The following is a 17,937-nucleotide window of genomic DNA, read 5'->3' as shown; positions in this document are numbered from 1 at the left end:
CGCGGCGGCCTCTCCCCTCCCCGCGGCCGGGCCGCCACGTCAGGCCCGGCAGGCACGCCCTAGCCGCGGGCTGACCGGTGGCGGGGTCGGCGCCGAGGTCACTCACACGCTGGGCATCTCCCCGCCAGCCCGGGGCCGCCGAGGAACCGCGAGAGTTTCTAGAGCCCCCCTTTTGACACGGCCGTAGTCTTGGACCCTCGTTCTCACTTCGCTCTGAGACTGCGGTGGCACACGCCTGTGCTGTAAAATCGGGAGCAAGGAGAGTGTCGCCGCGATGATGCAGCGATTCAGTCCAGGTGCTAAGCACCTGCCGCGGAAAAGGCACCAGGCTGAGGAGAGATCCAGCCCCAAGTCCTAATCTAGAGAGAGTATGCGCCTCGAGTGGTGGAGAGCTGGGGCTGACACACCTAGTCATCTCCATGGTCAGGCCCACGTTCTAAATTGCACAGCTATGAAGGGAAAGAAAGACCCCACGCCCCCGCCAGAAAAAAAGGGGGGGGGAGAAGGTGACGCTGGTCCAGGAGTAGGGGGCGTATAGAAAACCACGGCCTAAGAAGACGTAGGGACACCTGGGTTCCCTCTCGCTCTGTCACTAATTAACTGAGTGACCTACATTAAATCATAACGTGTCCCAAGGCCTCGGTTTTCCCTTCTGTGAAATGAAGAGGCTGAACACATTTTCCTAAAAGTCTTCCGATTCTAAAATTCTACCGGTCTCTCTTTCAGGCCCTGAGCTGGCTTTAATACCTGACTAAAACTTCAGCATCCATATTAGAACGAAAGAAGACAAAATAATGGAACGTTAAAACTCCAGCCATCCTACCTGATGTTTGTTCGGAACTGTTTACCGTTTCAGATCCTAGGAGGGTGATATCTAACATTCACTTTACAGTTGACAGAAGTCTCTTGACTTTCTGTCTTCACAAAGAAGCACAGAGCAATGTCACTGTGCTTGTTTATGCCTGACCAGAATGGAAATGGCCGCGGTATACAGAGTGCTAGTTGCCAAGTAATTTCATTCTTCATATTCCGCATGAAGGCTCTCCAGAGAAGAGCAACACAACTCTATTTAGCTGAGATACTGAAAGGGTTAGGAGAAAACCCTGCTGAGAGAAGTTACAATTACAGTTTCGATTCCCCTCAAGGATACTTAATAACAACTACACACTAGGATAAGAATGCACGGAAACAGTTCATCTCTGAGCTCGCTACACTACTTATTTGAATACCACTTTAGTTTGCAAATCCAACCTGTTGAGTCAAATCTAAGGCCAGTAACATCTCACTTATCAACTTTACCTACTTGACAGAACTTTTCTCCCCAAGAAAACTCACGTTTTCTTGAATACAGCCCTTTGAAAAAATAAAGTTTGGTGATTAAGGAGCATCATTATCATTATCAACACTGTTGCAGTTTATTATGACCAATGAATGCCCTCAAAATTATGTAGATTTGTCCCTATAATAATGACCTCTAGAAAGCTGTTTTTATGATTAAATTTACATCTGTTTGGTTTTTTTTTTTTTTTTTTTGTCTCCTTTATCACTACTGGGCTGACACTTCTCCATTGTCCTACCTAACAACCTTCTTTCCGTTTTTGGTTTTTAATGCTTCTATTGTACTATGAACCTAGACACAGATAAACTTCTATTAGTTCAGACTTTCAAGATTTGAGTGAAGATTTTCTGTGGGGTTCTCCTGTGAGTTAAGCACATGAGGTTTTTTGGGGTTTTGTTTTTAATTAATTAATTAATTACTTTTGGCTGCGTTGGGTCTTTGTTACTGCACACGGGCTTTCTCTAGTTGCAGCAAGCAGGGACTACTCTTCGTTGTGGTGTGCGGGCTTCTCATTGCAGTGGCTTCTCTTGTCGCAGAGCACGGGCTCTAGGCGCGTGGGCTCAATAGTTGTGGCACACAGGCTCAGTAGTTGTGGCTCATGGGCTCTAGAGTGCAGGCTCAGTAGTTGTGGTGCATGGGCTTAGTTGTTCCGCAGCATGTGGGATCTTCCCAGACCAGGGCTCGAACCTGTGTCCCCTGCATTGGCAGGCAGATTCTTAACCACTGCACCACCAGGGAAGGCCGTTTTTTGTGGTTTTTAAAATATTTATTTATTTACTTATTTGGCTGCATCAGTCTTAGTTGCGCCATGCGGGATCTTCTTTGCTGCATTAAGGATCTTCGTTGCAACATGTGGGATCTTTAGTTGCAGCATGCGGGATATAGTTCCCTGACCAGGGATCAAACCTGGGCCCCCTGTATTGGGAGCACAGAGTATTAACCACTGGACTACCAGGGAAGTCCCCAAGCACATGAGGTTTTTTGACATCTATTTTGCTCAATGACGAGTTTTTGCTTATTTCTGAAATCTTAGTAGTATTCTTGGTAACTGAGGTTTCTGGATATGTGCACTCTGGAAAAACCATTGCAAAGGATGGCTCTAAATCCCAGAATGTAGAGGCTACATCAGTAAACACTGCTCTTTGCAATTTAAATTAATAAGAATCAATATCATCAACATCAAAATCTAGTACCACTGGCCTACTAGTTCCATCAGGCAATGGAATGTCCAGAACCAGGTGGTAGCAATGCTCTCTCCAGGATCCTCTATCCCACTCTAGAGTAAAACTGGGCCCATTCCTACCCAAAGTCTTTCAAACCAAAAAGACCCCCATATCTGTAGACACAATGTTTCAGGTCACTAGGAAGCCTGTGCTATGTCAGACAGCCTTTCTTCACAACCCAAATGAAGCATTCTACAAGTGTCTCCAATAGGTACATTTACTGAAATCTAACTAGTCCCAAGTACTGTGTAAGGGTTTATAAGGGTTTAGCCAAGGAAGCCAGCAACTTCCAACTTTGTTATAGTATTGCATATTCGTTATTTTATTTTATCTTCACAGCGACTCTATGAGAAAGGGATTATTTTCCCCATTTTACAGATGGAGAGGGTTCAAAATCTTGCCCTGGTTACACAATCATTGAGTGGCAGAGATAGGATTCAAACTTAGAGCTGATTGGCCCTAAAGCCTGTAACTCTTAACCATTATACTATTTCCCTCCCTCAGCCTTAGTTTCCAATTCCATGTTTATCAAGCAAACTTTTATCAACTAATTTGGCACCTTGTAAGGGGGAGTTCCCTGTACAGGCATTTTGGTTGAGGTTACCAAAAAAGGAATATCTCAAAATGTATATGGTATATCAAACTTGGCATTTTCTTGCAAGTTTGAGGGGTATGAACCAATGCTCTGGTACTGTTCACTTTGGGGAAAAACTGATACAATCAAGATCCGAAAACTGCAAAACTAAGGATTAGACCCTACTTCAGTGAGACCTACAGAAGTGATGCCCACAGAATAGTCAAAACAACCTTGAAAAAGAAGAAAGTTGGAAGACTCACACTTCCTGATTTCAAAACTTACTACAACACTACAGTAATTGGACAGTGTGGTACTAGCACAAGGATAGACATATAGATCAATGGAATAGAACTGAGAGTCCAGAAATAAACCTTTACATTTATAGTCAATTGATTTTCAACAAGGGTGCCAAGACATTTAAATCGAGAAAGAAAACTGTATATTCAAATGCTACAGAATGAAGCTGGATCCCTACCTCACACCAAATACAAAAAATAAATGAAAAGGGATGATAGAGCTAAATGTAAGAGGTAAAACTATAAAACTCTAAGAAGAAAACATAGGAGTAAATCTTCAGGAACTTGGGTTAGGCAATGGTTTCTTATATATGATACCAAAAGCATAAGCAACAAAAGAAAATATAAATTGGACTTCATTAAAATTAAAAACGTTTGCACAAGCAACTAAAGAAAAAAATAAATTGAATATCAAAATAGAACACCTTTGTGCTTCAAAGAACACCATTAAGAAAGTGCAAAGAAAAACACCTACAGAATGACAGAAAATATTTGCAAATCATACATCTGATAAGGGTATAGTATCCAGATTATAAAGAGCTCTTACAACTCAACATTTTTTTTTAAATCCAATTTTAAAATGGGCATAGTATTTTTGAATAGACATTTCTCCAATGAAGATATACAATGGTCAATATGCACACAATAAAATGCACTCTAATAATCATTAGTTACTAAAGAAATGCAAATCAAAACCACAATGAAATACCACTTCACATCTATTAGGACGGCTATAATAAAAAAGACAGGCAATAACAAGTGTTGATGAGGACATGGAGAAGTTAGAACCCTCATACATTGCTGGTGGCAATGTAAAATGGTGCAGCCACTTTGGTAAACAGTTCTTCAAAAAGTTAAACATAGTTATTACATGACCCAGAAACCCCAAAGAAATGAAAACATATGTCCACACAATAACTTACACATAAATGTTCATAGCAGCATTATTCATAATAGCCCCAAAGTGGAAACAACCCAAATATCCATCAACTGACGAATGGATGAACAAAAGTGTTATATCCATACAAAGGAAAATTATTCAGCCATAAAAAGGATTGAGGGGACTTCCCTGACGTTCCAGTGGGTAAGACTCTGTGCTCCCAATGCAGGAGGCCTGGGTTCGATCCTTGGTGGGGGAACTAGATCCTTCATGCATGCTGCAACTTAAGAGTCCGCATGCCACAACTAAAGATCCTGCATGCGGGCTTCCCTGGTGGCGCAGTGGTTGGGAGTCCGCCTGCCGATGCAGGGGACACGGGTTCGTGCCCCGGTCCGGGAGGATCCCACATGCCGCGGAGTGGCTGGGCCCGTGGGCCGTGGCCGCTGGGCCTGCGCGTCCGGAGCCTGTGCTCCGCAGCGGGAGAGGCCACAATAGTGAGAGGCCCACATACCGCAAAAAAAAAAAAAAAAAAAAAAAGATCCTGCATGCTACAACGAAGATCCCACGTGCTGCAACTAAGACCCAGCACAGCCTAAATAAATAAATAAATACTTTTTAAAAAAAGGATTGAGTACTGCTACATGCTACAACATGGAATAACCTTGAAAACATTATGTAGAATGATAAAAGCCAGATACAAAAGGCCACATATATGATTCCATTTATATGAAATGTCCAGAATAAGCAAATCTAGAGAGACAGAAAGTGGATTAGTGGTTGCCTAGGACTGGGTTGGAGGGAAGGGGACGAAGAATGGAGAGTGATTGATAATAGGTACTTATGGCGGGTAATGAAAATGTTCTGAAATTAGATTGTGGTGATGTTTGTACAACTCTGTGGATATATGAAATACCACTGAAGTGTGAATTTTATGGTAAGTAAATACTATTTCAATAAAGCTGTTTTTTAAAAAGTAATGCCTAGCCAGCAACTTCTTTTTATAGTATTACATTCATTAAATCCATATATTATGTATATATGTGTATACACACACACACACACACACACACACACACATATATAGGAACACATGTTGAGACAAAAGGAACAGATATATTTTAATTATATTTATATTAATTAAGCAACAAATAATTGTTTTAATCTGAAGACTGTTGGAGTGGCACTGTTATTTCTCACACTGGGCTCACCAGTTTTATAACTTTGGTATAATTTACTTTACCCTCACCATGTATGTGTACCAGACTGGGAGCTGTGTTGGCTACAGAAGAAGGGATTATTATTTTCATATAAATAATATTAAATTATTAATAATAAATACTGGGGACTTCCCTGGTGGCACAGTTAAGAATCTGCCTGCCAATGCAGGGGACACAGGTTCAATCCCTGGTCTGGGGAGATCCTACATGCCACGGAGCAACTAAGCCCATGTGCCACAACTACCGAGCCTGCACTCTAGAGCCCGTGAACCACACTACTGAGCCCGCGTTCCACAACTACTGAAGCGCGTGTGCCTAGAGCCCGTGCTCCCCAACAAAGAGAAGCCATCACAATCACAACAAAGAGTAGCCCCCGCTCGCCGCAACTAGAGAAAGCCTGCGTGCAGCAACGAAGACCCAACCCAGCCAAATATAAATAAATATATTAAAATAATAATAATAATAAATACTGAACAAATGTGTGTGGACAAAATATCTTCTCATTCATTTTTTTTTTTTTTGCGGTAAGCAGGCCTCTCACTGTTTTGGCCTCTCCCGTTGCGGAGCACAGGCTCCGGACACGCAGGCTCAGCGGCCATGGTTCATGGGCCTAGCCACTCCGCAGCATGTGGGATCTTCCCAGACCGGGGCACAAACCCGTGTCCCGCATCGGCAGGCGGACTCTCAACCACTGTGCCACCAGGGAAGCTCTCATTCATCTTTATTGACATTCATTCACAGGTTGAGGCACTAAAGAAAATGTTGTTTCACAGACCAACTATAAGTACTTATAAACTTTAGGAATGCTTTTTTAATCTCTTACACATTTTATGTACATCCATAACTTAAATGTTTTATGCCCCATTATATTATGGAATATAACATGATTTCCATCTTTCTGCAATGATGAATAGTAGCTTGAAGAGCTTAGATACTTTTCCACTCTAGGAAAAGAAAGTTGGTTCAGTAGTGAATAAAAACTAACTTCACTTTAGCCCCTGGGTGTTGTGAAATTTCCTTAACTCAGTGGAAAACATAGGTTCTTTTTAGAAGAAAGGGTAAAGGATATCATTAGAAAGCTCTTTAGCCTCCCTTTTCAGACTCTTGTTCAAGCAAACAGAAAAAAGGGCAGGCTTTCAGTTGTAGCTTAGAGCACCTCAAAGATCAATTAAAAGCATGTTCAGCACTGTTTTCAAATCTAGTGGCTGCTGATAACAACATCCAAAGGATGTGTTCAGCCAGGCAGCCATTCTTCAAACTCTTATCTTAGGCCTACTTAATCAGGGACAGATCTTAGAGTCTCTAAGTTGTATCTATTTTATCCCCTGCTTTTAGCTAGAAATATACTTCAAAGCATGATTCTACTTGACGGTTCAAATCTTCCACTGTTTCACTTTTATAAACAGTTGCTTGTCCTGGGAATTCCCTGGCGGTCCAGTGGTTAGGACTCCGAGCTCTCACTGCCAAGGGCCTGGATTCGATCCCCAGTCAGGGAACTAAGATCCCACATGCTGCATGGCACAGCCAAAAACAAAACAAAACAAACAAACAAACAAAAGTTGCTTGTCCTAATCTTAAAAGGTCTTCAGGGAAAAAAAAAGAGGTTTTGCTGTTTTCCTTGATAAGACATCCCTGAGCACCTTATTCCTTCTCTTTGTTCATCTGCTTCTCTTTGGGTAATATAAGCATTCCTGGAGAAGTTATATCTAAATCAAGTTTGGGGAAATGAAACGCATGATGTGCAGCTGTAATTTAAGAAATTAATTAATTCAACAAATATTTAAAGAATATCTCTGAAAAGGAATTCCCTGGTGGTCCAGTGGTTAGGACTCAGCTCTTTCACTGCCAGGGTCTGGGTTCAATGCCTGGTCAGGGAACTAAGTCCTGCAAACGGTGTGCATGGCCAAAAAAGAAAAAAGAAAAAAAAAAAAAAAGAATATCCGTGAAGTGTCAGGTACAGTGCTAGGTGCTGGGAATACAACAATGAAAAAGATAGGCATAGTCCTTTCGCCTCATGGCAAGTTTTGTCAAGTAAATAATACCCACTAATTAATTATTTTTATTAATTTATTAATACTTAACTTTCATTTACAGGTACTGTAATTGGTATACTAAAAAACCACGTATGCTCTATACCACAGAGCCTAAGGACTAATGGAAACTGTAGACATGTATTTTTCTAATCAACTGGTTTGTTTTATAGGCATTATGGGCATCTTATTTCAAGGAGAAATCCATCCTGGTGCAATTTAAACCCATCTTGTCTTGTTTAAGCTTCAAAAAAGAGAAAATTGCACCAGGTTTCCTCTGAATATTTCTTGACTTGTTTTTCCTCGTTAGTTATAGCCATGACTATAATTTGGTCACCATCTTTCCATAATTCCATCGGCCAGGTTTCACGCTCCTTATTCTGTCTTGGAAAGAGCTTATAAAACTCGTATATTATTGTTAGGAATAAAATAAATCCTTTAATCATTACATGGTCTTGCATTTTTTTAAAATAACTGAGTGAGTTTTTTCTTACCTCATATGGATTTCTTAAGAAGGGCTATCTTTCTTATTAATATCACCTTTTAAAGCACTCTTTTTTTATCAAGGCAGCATGCGGTCCTACGTAAAAGCATGTGGAGATTATTGGAATTCCTGGACATTCTGATTGAGGATGCATATTCACTATAGTTGTTTTCTCTGCACTGAACCCCATGGTTTGTTTTATAGAGGAAGAGTAACAACATGCCAACCAGGAAAATTAATTCCAGGTTATATGACTGAAAAAAATTTTTTTTAATTCAAGAGCAGAGAGGCCTTAGAAAATTTTGTTGAAAGTAGGTCAGTGTAGCTTTCTGGTTACCATTAGATAGTAAGCAGTTAGTGACCCTGCACAATTTCTTTTTTTTTCTTTTTGGCCACGCCACATGGCTTGCGGGATTTTAGTTCCCTAACCAGAGACTGAACCTGGGCCCTTGTCAGTGAAAGCGTGGAGTTCTAACCACTGGACTGTCAGGGAATTCTCAGACCCTGCGCAGTTTAAGTAGAAGTCTTGTGTGGAAACCAGGAATGGAGCTGAGTCAATGTTTCTTAAAACAAGAAATTCATAGAAATTGTCTCCTACAGGCACATATTTGATTTCTCCAACATTACAAATGTTTGACAAACATTTCACCTTCCAGAAAGTTTGGTTGGGTAGAGACCTCAAAACTAGTATGTCAGAGAACTGAATTTCCTCCAAAATGGGGCCAGTTCTGCCTCGCTGATTGGCTGTATTTGAGTGATGGTTAGCAACAAGATAAAAGACCAAAGAATTAGGCCAAATCCTCTGGATATCAAACACATAATTGAATTTTCCCTTTTTTCACGGTTTATCTCAGTGTCATGGAGGACTGCCTAACTTTTTCTCATAGTCAGCAATTTTTGGCTAATCCCATGGAGCCCTCTTTGTCCAGCACACAGTTCCCTGGCTCCTAGAAGACACTTCTCCTTGTGTTCCCTTTGCAGAGTGTGTACTATTTGGCAAGAATATACTGAGTGATTTGTGGAAACTGTAAGAAATGTCAGGCTGGAGCTTGCTCATTCTCTGGCACTCCTGTTTGTAGATAAACAAAAGTGACTGCAGTCTTTTCTGTTCCTCAAACATACCATTCTTCCTTGTCTCGGGAACTTTTCACCCTCTATTCCCTCTGCCTTTCCGTAGGTTCTAGGTATGGCTGCTCCTCACAGAGGCCTTCATTGACCCCTAATTACTCAGGTGGTTTCCTTCTAAACACCACAGTCCTGTGTGTGTGTCTGTCTCTGCCCACTAGAAACCAAGCATCTCGAGGCCAAGGCAGGCTCAGTCTTGTTCCTGCAAGTATTCTCAACACCTAGAACACAGGTGCTCAAGAAATGTGTATTTTCACCACTATATTTATAATAGATAACCAACTAGGACCTACTGTATAGCACAGGGAACTCTACTCAATATTCCATAATGACCAGGATGGGAAAAGAATTTGAAAAAGAATAGATACATGTATATGTATAACTGAATCACTTTGCTGTACACCTGAAACTAACACAACATTGCTAATCAACTGTGCTCCAATATAAAATAAAAATTTTTTTTAAAAATCTCACTTAAAAAAAAAAAGGAATGTGTATTTTTTTTTTTTTTTTTTTTTTTTTTTTTTTTTTTTTTTTTTTTGCGGTATGCGGGCCTCTCACTGTTGTGGCCTCCCCCGTTGTGGAGCACAGGCTCCGGACGCGTAGGCTCAGCGGCCATGGCTCAAGGGCCCAGCCGCTCCGCGGCATATGGGATCCTCCCAGACCGGGGCACGAACCCGTATCCCCTGCATCGGCAGGCGGACTCTCAACCACTTGCGCCACCAGGGAGGCCCAGGAATGTGTATTTTTCACTGAATGAAATGTTCACCCGAAATACCTGTAATGTCCTGGGAGAAAGAACTGCTGTCATTTGGGGTTATCTCACCTGGTTTTGAATAAGATATTGGAAGCCTCAATGAGAGATTCTCAAAACTAACTGCATACTAGAATCACCTGGGAAACCAAAAGTTACCTTTGCTTAGACCTTGCCCCAACCTAGGGGTGATGGGTCTCAGGCACCAATACATTTTAAAACCTCTTTGTGTCATTGCTTGTTCAGCCAAGGTAGAAAGTACTGCTCTAAGTGACACGAAACTGAATAACTACCCAACTACCATGTTCTTATCTTCTAGGTGAGTCGTTTCTGTGTCACCTCTGTCTAGGGCAACCTAAAGTGTTCTTCAGACTACACTTGTGGCTTCTGGATACCTGCCTCGCTATTGCAAAGGGGCAGAATTAGGCACAAACCAAATGAAAAATTAACCTCCCAGGAAAGAAAGAGAAAGGCACCCAAGTAACTGAGGTTCATCTGTTAGGACCTGCTCTCAAAACCTCAAACTCAAAGGGGAAAGTTCCAGCACACTTCTCTCTTCCTTCATAAAAGAAAGTCATCAACAAACCCCTTCATTTAGCTGTAGAAGTCAGAGGCAATCAACCGATCACTCAAGTGCAAAGCGAATAAAAAACAATGCTCCCAGAGGGATGTGTCCAAATTCCATCCTCTTTCTTGCAGGAAACAGAGACCAAGTAGTGGTGGGCTCAGAAACACTTGTCCATATTTTTTGTTATGGCAAACTCTAAACTTGAAGACCTTACGAATAATTGGGACCTCTACTTTTTTTTTTTTAAGGAAAAGCAATGGTTATTGATATTTTTCTCAAGCTGTGTGATTAATAAACTATTTTTTCTTTAATTTTCAAAATCACCATCAGAACTGTTAACAAAACCTAGATTCATGCTGAAAGTCAATTGGTTTCCCCTCCAGTTAGAAAAACCAAATGACTATAGTAAAATGGAGCACACACAGGATTACAAGTAGAAATTCAGGCCCTACCACTTGCCAACTGAATGAATTATAAACAATTTTTCTTGCCTGTTAAATGAGAATCAGAACACCTATGCTCTCTACCTCACATTTCTGTTTCTTACTAATAATGTTCACAAACATTATTCTCTGAAAATGTTGTGGTGTGTAAATGAAAATTACTGGTCTACTGTCTTGTAGGTGAACTTCTTTTTTTTATAAGTTCTCTTTTAAATTTTTTATTTATTTAATTTATTTATTTTTGGCTGCATTGGGTCTTTGTTGCTGCACGTGGGCTTTCTCTAGTTGCGGCGAAAGGGGGCTACTCTTCGTTGCAGTGCATGGGCTTCTCATTGCGGTGGCTTCTCTTGTTGCGGAGCACGGGCTCTAGGTGTGCAGGCTCCAGTAGTTGTGGCTCGCGGGTTCTAGAGCGCAGGCTCAGTAGTTGTGGTGCACGGGCTCAGCTGCCCCATGACATGTGGGATCTTCCCGGACCAGGGCTCGAACCCGTGTCCCTTGCGTTGGCAGGCAGATTCTTAACCACTGTGCCACCATGGAAGCCCATGTAGGTGAACTTTTAAGCAAATAAATAAGTAAATAAATCCATAATAAATGGTTACAGTCATTAGAAATACTGACCTAGGCTGTACTATGTGCCCAGCAAAGTGTTGAACAAAAAACTTGTCCACTAGGGAAACTGAATCCATTAGACCAGAACAGTAGGTAGATCACCCAACAGGGAAAGCCATTTCTTTTGCAACAGGAGAAACTCAGCTTGGCCAAGTACAGACATAACACGATAAGTACACTTATTCATCCCCAAAAGTCTGATCTAAAGTTCTTTCATCTGCTACAGAAGATGTCCTGGCTATGCAAGAGACTATTTAAATTCAGAGACCCTCTTATTAGTAAAGATCAGGGCACTAAACTTGAATAACTATGAGTTAACGAAACTTAATTCAAGGGTTTCAGTAGGTAAGAGGATCTGGAAAGTTGCAAGTTGACAGCAGTTTTGCAGCTGATCCTAGGACAGCTTAAAACAGAAGAACTCCTGCCTCCTAACTTCTCAAGGTTAGAAGCGACCTTTGAGGTTGTCTAGCTGAGAACATGCTGGGACAGGTATGGGTTAGAATCCTATGTGGTCCAGGTAAGTCTTTAACCTCACCTAGCCTTAGTTTCCTTATTTATTAGTAAAATAGAGATTAAAAATATCTCTTTTGGGGCTTCCCTGGTGGCGCAGTGGTTGAGAGTCCGCCTGTCGATGCAGGGCACACGGGTTCGTGCCCCGGTCCGGGAGGATCCCACATGCCGTGGAGCGGCTGGGCCCGTGAGCCATGGTCGCTGAGCCTGCGCGTCCGGAGCCTGTGCTCCGCAACGGGAGAGGCCACAGCAGTGAGAGGCCCGCGTACCGCAAAAAAAAAAAATCTCTTTTGCAGTGCAAATAATCTGAAGCTTAGAGATGATATACCTAAAACCGGCACATATTAGATTATCAATAAATTATAGCTAATTTTTAAAAGTCAGTCGAGTGACTTTCAGATTTCTCCCAGTGTCAGAGCCCCTAGAAGCTGCAGATAACTGTGAAATGTTGATATAATTTACCAAATCATGGGAACCAGGAAAAGCTTATTTAGTAGCAAATACGACTCTATTTGATAGGTATATATAGTATCACAAAAACAACACATCTGATCACCTTAAATCCCCCCAAACAATCTATTGAACTGGGTCATGTGTCAGATCTTCCCAAACTATTTGTTGGCCACTTGTTGATTTGATTTATGCCTGAGGTGGGAGCTGGCAGCAGTTGTCATCAGACAAGCAGTGGTAGACAAATGGAGAAAAGACCTGTCATTTCGATTAGCTGCACACTTCATAGAGTTTGCAAACCTCAACTAATAACATATTACTGATACTGATCAACTAATTCAATGATTTTGAAACTTTTTTGAAAATGAGGAAACTCTTTCTTTAAAAAAAATTTTTTTCTCCAGAAGCTCAAGATCTAACACACAGAAAAGCAGAAGTCCCTAACGAAAAAACAGAACAAAAGCTGAGCAGCCTTTCTGTGAGCTTTGGGATGCCCTGCCCTTCTCCACCCCTCGAATGCAAGTCTGAAAACTTCCTGGGCTTGGAGGGGGACATTCTAAAAATCCGTTAAGTCCAGCCCCTCATTCTGCAGATAAGGGAATTAAACCCCAAGGGACTGAGAGATCCACCCAAGGTAGCACCCTGAGTTTGTGAAAGAACCAACACTAGGACCCAGGCCTTTGAATTCTCTGTTCAGCGTTTTCTCCCATGCCACCAGGACGACTCCAAGGTTCCTAGCTTTGAATTCTTCAAATAGCACACTTGGGAAATTTTGATTTATTTCCCAAGATAACTGGTTAAAGAGATGAGGCAGAACCTTGGCAAAGCAGTCAACTCCCTAAAAAATTTACCTTCTCAAACTTGCAGGTTGATCAGATGTCCCTCCTCTGCCTACCTTTGCTATCGTGTTCCATAATGTACCAAAATTCTGTTTATATCAGATATCATAAATGGCCTGTACAGTGTATCCAACTATCTTGGACTGGTTGCCAACATTTAAAAATCAGAAGATTTTGCCTAAAAATTTGGATTTCCACCTTCTGTTGAAAAATGAAAAATTCTAGCAATACTGAACTTTCATTCCCAGTTGATAACACTCCCAGGAGCTGAGAAGAGGCAAGCACTCCCCACTGTGTCTCAGTCCCCACCAATCCCTACCTACTTGTGTCCATTATTCTCTGGTCCCTGTAGGCATTTGAGTTTGTGACCCATGGTCTAAAGCTTTTGTCTATAGCAGGATTTTTGAGAATGGGACTTATAGGAACAAAGGTAAACCTAAGATACAGACATAGGGGATAATCTCATTTCAAAAGATGAGGTGAGGGCCTCCCTGGTGGCGCAGTGGTTGGGAGTCCGCCTGCCGATGCAGGGGATACGGGTTCGTGCCCCGGTCTGGGAGGATCCCATATGCCGCGGAGCGGCTGGGCCCGTGAGCCATGGCCGCTGGGCCTGCGCATCCGGAGCCTGTGCTCCGCAACGGGAGAGGCCACAACAGTGAGAGGCCCGCATACCGCAAAAAGAAAAAAAAAAAAAAAGAAAAAAAAAAAAAAAAAAAAGATGAGGTGAATGTCATCATACATAATGCTGCTTTCTTGCATTGATTAAGGAGGAAACTTTCAGAGTTTCCTGACTTGTTTATTTTTCTTAGAGCTGTTAAATTAACCATAGACTAATAGAGCTACAAGTCTCAGACTTGCTTTCCTGTGTGTCCCCTTTTACACGACTGTCTGCAGCACAACTCCAAACACTCTGCCGAGCCCCCCAGGAGATGTTATTAAAGCACCCATCAGCCTGTTTCCTGCATCCCAGAGCACCTCCCTTAGCACTATGGTCAGGAGGAGCTGGCTGAGAACCCCTGGATCAGCCCCAGGACTGGGCAACATGGGCGTGGACACAGCAGGCAAAATGAGAGCAATTCTTAAGGAGGATTCAGGCCTGCTCCCAGCGGCGGCAACCCAGGCCCTTGTGTCACATTCTTGCTCCTAGCAGGTCCTCAAATCTGTTATCACTGCACATACCTCCCCCTGTTCAATCACCTTACTCTCCTCCATCGCTGAAACTTACAAAAGTATCAGATAAACAAATTCACCCAAAGGTTTTAATAGTTCAGAACTGTATATTTTTTATTTTAGCATCTTAACCTAAGTGTGTATCACTAATAATAGAATTTTAGGGATCATGATTAGTTGGTGAAAAGAACATTTGGAGATAAAAAGGGCTTATCCTCAAATCATACCACAAAGAAGGTTTATTTACTTTATACCTGAAGGGCCACCATTATATCACCTCCCCTCCTCCAGGACTTTGTTCAAATGCTACTTTCTCAGTGAGGCCTTCCTTAACCTCACAAATTAAAATTGTGACCCTCGGACTTCCCTAGTGACACAGTGGTTAAGAATCTGCCCGCCAATGCAGGCGACACGGGTTCAAGCCCTGGTCCGGGAAGATCCCACATGCCGCGGAGCAACTAAGCCTGCGTGCCACAACTACCAAGCCTGCGCTCTAGAGCCTGTGAGTCACAGCTACTGAGCCTGCATGCCACAAGTACTGAAGCCCGTGTGCCTAGAGCCCGTGCTTGCTCCGGAACAAGAGAAGCCACCGCAATGAGAAGCCCACGCACCGCAACGAAGAGCAGCCCCCGCTCACCGCAACTAGAGAAAGCCTGCAGGCAGCAACGAAAACACATCGCAGCCCAAAATAAAATAATTAATTAATTAATTATTTTTAAAATGTGACCCTCCCCCCTCGTCCCCACACTCCCTACTGTGTCCCCTGCTTTATTTGTCCCCATATCACTTAGCACCATATGATATACTGTATCTTTTGTTGTTGTTTACTGTCTCTCCGCCTCCACTAGAACATAAGCCCCATGGGATAAAGATCTCTGTCTGTCCACCACATCCTCAGTGCTGTGGCAGTGCCTGGTCCACAGCAGATACTCAATAAAGGTTTATGAAATAAATGAACTTGTCACGGATCATGCTCAAGCCTCGGGTGACAATTATTTCAATAGTTAACAGGGGACTTCCCTGGTGGCGCAGTGGTTAAGACTGCACTCCCAATGCAGGGGGCCCAGGTTCGATCTCTGGTCAGGGAACTAGATCCCACATGCATGCCGCAACCAAGAGTTCCCATGCCACAACTAAGGAGTCCACGTGCCGCAACTGAGGAGCTCGCCTGCTACAACTAAGACCTGGGGCAACCAAATAAATAAATATTTTTTTAAAAATAGTTAACAGATGGAAAGGAGAACTTTTTTTTTTAATATAAGTTTATTTATTTTGGGCTGCATTGGGTCTTCGTTGCTGTGTGCAGGCTTTCTCTAGTTGCAGTGAGCGGGGGCTACTCTTCATTGTGGCACGCAGGCTTCTCATTGTGGTGGCTTCTCTTGTTGCGGAGCATGGGCTCTAGGTGCGTGGGCTTCAGTACTTGTGGTTCGCGGGCTCTAGAGCACAGGCTCAGTAGTTGTGACGCACCGGCTTAGTTGATCTGCGGCATGTGGGATCTTCCCGAACCAGGGCTCGTACCCATGTCCCCTCCATTGGCAGGCGGATTCTTAACCATTGTGCCACCAGGGAAGTCCAAGGAGAACTTCTTGATGATGAGAGTGACTACATATTTTAAAGCTGGAAGGTTGCTCAGAAGTTTTGATGTAATCTTTCCTTTATATACATATATATTTGGTGGAACGAACGTACGTATTTTCTTTCCTAAATATTTTCAAGGACGAAATACAGTCTTTTTTTTTTTAATATTTAGAATAGATGTAGGGTAGCCCATCTAGGAAGCAGGATGCTAAGTGAGATTGCTTTTTTTTTTTTTTTTCGAAATGCTACAGTGTAACTACACCATATGTAAGGTGTGGGGTGTGGGGTATGGTGATGGTGGTGGTGTGGTGTGTGTGTGTGTGTTTATTGCGGCAGTTGCATCTTTAACTAGATTATGAACCTTTCTTCTTTTCCTCTGAGCTAACAATGATGGAGTTTAGTTCTTTATCTGAAATATGTCCTAGTAAATATATGTAACAAGACCTAATTTGAAAAAGCAGCAGAGGATGTTCCTGGCTACTTAACTTTGCAGCACTGCCTTCCAGCTGTCCTTTGGGAAATAACTATTTATCATTTTGTTGTTGTTGGTGGTATTTATACCTTTTTACCATGCTTCTTTGAATTCTTCTAACAGCACACTTGGGAAACTTTGATTTATTTCTCAAATACAAACAGCATGAAGCCTGAACTTCTGGTTCAAGTGTTCTAACCTGGCACCAAGGTTAGAACACAAATTGACTGATGGGTCCCAGACCAGTTTAGATTCATGGTAGCAACACAGGTACTATTTGTTGAACTAACTGGCCAATGTTCTGAGCAGAGGTGGGCACCAGAGACCAGTGAGAAACAGACCATCTTAGCATGAGACAATGCTGAAAAGTTCTTTTATCACTGCTGTGACTGGAGATAGCACCAATGAAAATTTAAAGACCTAGAGCATGTAAGATTAGGTTACCAATCACAGATCAAAGGAGTGTAGAACAGAGGCAAGGAATGGCCTGCCTTCTAAGTACCTGAACTTATGAAACCTCCCGAACATAATCTCATAGTAGAACCTTAATTCTGGTCTCTATTACAATCTATCCTAAGGAATAACACATGTACAGGGTTATTCATTACAGTACTGTCAGTAAAGGCAAAAGTTTAGAAACAACTTAAGTGATCACCTTGGGGACCTGGTTAACCAAATTATGGAATACCCATACAATGGAATACAATAAAATCATTTTTAAAAAATGAGAGTACTCGGGCTTCCCTGGTGGCGCAGTGGTTGAGAGTCCGCCTGCCGATGCAGGGGACACGGGTTCGTGGCCCGGTCCGGGAAGATCCCACATGCCGCGGAGCGGCTGGGCCCGTGAGCCATGGCCGCTGAGCCTGCGCGTCCGGAGCCTGTGCTCCACAAGGGGAGAGGCCACAACAGTGAGAGGCCCGCGAACCACAAAAAAAAGAAAAAAAAAAAAAAAAAATGAGAGTACTCTTTATGAATGGAATTAGAATGATTTCAAATACAAAACCAAGATGTGGGATAATAGAGTATGCTATCATGGGGAAAAAAAGGCAAAACAAGAATACATGCATACAATTATATTTTCTTGTATACATATGAAATATCTCTGGAAGGGTACATAATAAACTGAATCATTGGCTTCTTCTAGAAAAGGACACTGGATAATGGGGAACAAGGTTTGGGAGACACTTCTCACTGTATATCCTCTTGAATTAAACAAATGTAACTCCTAGTCAAAATAAATTAAATTAATATTTTAAAGTAAAATAAAATTACAGGGCTTCCCTGGTGGTGCAGTGGTTGAGAGTCCGCCTGCCGATGCAAGGGACAAGGGTTCGTGCCCCAGTCCGGGAAGATCCCACATGCCGCAGAGCAGC

General features: G+C 42.3%; 1 protein-coding gene across 4 annotated transcripts in view; it reads right to left on the bottom strand.

Moving 5' to 3' along the window:
* Positions 1 to 17,937, bottom strand: part of CHD9 (chromodomain helicase DNA binding protein 9) — a 247,375-nt gene that overhangs the window by 195,898 nt on the left and 33,540 nt on the right. The gene's annotated exons all lie outside the window — the stretch shown is intronic.

Source organism: Mesoplodon densirostris, chromosome 19 (genome assembly GCF_025265405.1).
Source record: "Mesoplodon densirostris isolate mMesDen1 chromosome 19, mMesDen1 primary haplotype, whole genome shotgun sequence".
In the NCBI taxonomy this organism is placed as follows: Eukaryota; Metazoa; Chordata; class Mammalia; order Artiodactyla; family Ziphiidae; genus Mesoplodon; species Mesoplodon densirostris.
The sequence above is the reverse complement of the archived record's forward strand: the minus strand, read 5'-3'. Positions and strand labels throughout refer to the sequence as shown.